Source organism: Aplysia californica, unplaced genomic scaffold (assembly GCF_000002075.1).
Source record: "Aplysia californica isolate F4 #8 unplaced genomic scaffold, AplCal3.0 scaffold00060, whole genome shotgun sequence".
Taxonomy (NCBI): Eukaryota; Metazoa; Mollusca; class Gastropoda; order Aplysiida; family Aplysiidae; genus Aplysia; species Aplysia californica.
In genome coordinates, this window is record NW_004797330.1 from 1,290,669 (window position 1) to 1,292,698 (window position 2,030).

Sequence of the window (2,030 nt, forward strand, 5' to 3'; positions counted from 1 at the left end):
TCTGTCTCTCATTATATACACACACTGTGTGTGTGTGTATGTGTGTGTGTGAGTGTGTGTGTTTGGGTGTGTGTGTGTGTGTTTGGGGGTGGGGGTGTAAGGTTTTGACTGTTTATTGTGTGTGTATGTCTGTGTTAAAGAGATTAGCGATGTGACAAGTTTAATAGAAAGTAGGTTCTACTTTCGTTTGTTGTGATAGTCGTTGTTTTTATCTGAGTTTCCTCAATGTGTATTAGTGTCGGTTATATTGCTGTTGAAGAGGCCTAATATGAACTTCGACTAAAACATACAACGACTGGCTATCTGTCTTGGCGGTAGGCATTTGCTCTGTGAATTAAAAAAAAAAAAGAAAGCAAACGAACAACCCTTGGGTAATAATAATAAGAACAACAAGAATAACAACAACAACAACAACAGCGCAAATGCTTAACTTAATGCTTCGCTGTAAACTGCTACGCAATCTATCCGTCTTTCTTTACAGTAATTTAATGGTCAGGGTGTGTTGTGCAGGCTTGGGATAATCACGCAGCAGTACGAAATTATCCAAGGCTCTTTATCGTTTAATTAGGTGAGGGGGGTAAGAAATAATTGCACGAATAACAGCCAAGGATTCAGTGTGGTTTTGCCAGTCGTTACATCGTTACGAGGAAAATATTCGTTCGCTGCCGGTAAGGGTTCTGCAGACCGACTGTGGGCTTGGCTGTGGAGAATGTTTTATGATCGTTCCTTTTTATTATACCCACCGCTCATTATTGCCTAATTCGTACAGTGGATACAGGTGGAGCCTGCTAGATTTTCATTCATTGAGGGAGGGAGGAATAAAAGTTATATTTTGGCACATTTCGATAGAATCCTGCAAAATCAAACGTGTTTGTTTTTCAAAGTGACGCGTCGAATACGTCGTATCTGTCGTGTGAGAGCAGCCAACCACAAGGCTTGTGGTCTACGTGTCTTGTGGTTTTGCAATACCAAGGTCAGATGTTTTGTTTGCCCTCAGATTGCGGTAATGAGCCGTGTTGATGCTGAGAAAGCTATCGAAATTTCCATGTCTGAGGGATTCAAGAACCTTTCAACAGAGCAACCGCGAAATGTAGCAACCAACACGAGCCGTTATTGGAGGAAATGGCTGTGTTGTGAATGGTAAGTTTAGTATACAAAAACGCCGCGTGGCGCCCGGATATGACCTCTCCACCCAGAACCTTGGTCTCTGGGGACCAAAGCTTTCTTTTTCGTAACTACTGGATCAAATTTGATCAAGCAAGGTGGGGTTCTATTTGCAGTGTGCACTGATGCCTCCATTAGTCGACCTACCCAACCCGACCCCGATTCCGACCCCGCCTATGGGCATCCGGTATTATAATGAGCACAGTTGGAATCCCATTCCCTGTTTGTTGACCTCTATCGTTGAAGGAGTCGAATTTGGCTTTGACATTTGCGTTTGACGAAGACTGTGTTAATTTGCCGTTTCCGTCTTAAATGAGTCCGGAATACAGAATCCTTTTTTACGGTAAATGGCCCTTCTCTCTCTCTCTCTTTCTCTCTCTCTCTCTCTCTCTCTCTCTCTCTCTCTCTCTCTCTCTCTCTCTCTCTCTCTCTCTCTCTCTCTCTCTCTCTCTCTCTCTCTCTCTCTCTCTCTCTCTCTCTCTCTCTCTCTCTCTCTCTCTCTCTCTCTCTCCCCTCCTCCTCCTCATTCTCCTCTTCCTCTCTCTCTCTCTATCACTCAAAAAACAGAGTTAACCTGCTTGATGGGAACCTTGGGAGAGGAACGGAAAGTGGTTGCGTTGGCGAAAAAAAAGAATAGTAATATATCACTACTAGACTTTTTGAAATGCACTTTATATGGTTTGGTATGGAAGATATCATGGAAGATAATTTCATTGCTAAGCCATGTAAGCAAGATGTTCGCCAAGATATTGGAATGGCGAAAAAGATACAAAGTTCAACCATTTCTGAGTGAGACCCAAACCAAATGTGGTTTAGAAAAGAAAGAGGATGCACCGACGCAATACACCTGAAATTTGATCGTTTAA

The 2,030-nt window shown here is 42.9% G+C and overlaps 1 long non-coding RNA gene across 1 annotated transcript in view; it reads left to right on the forward strand.

The window, feature by feature from the left end:
• The window catches only part of LOC101855083, a 149,565-nt gene that overhangs the window by 86,416 nt on the left and 61,119 nt on the right, over positions 1–2,030 (forward strand). The gene's annotated exons all lie outside the window — the stretch shown is intronic.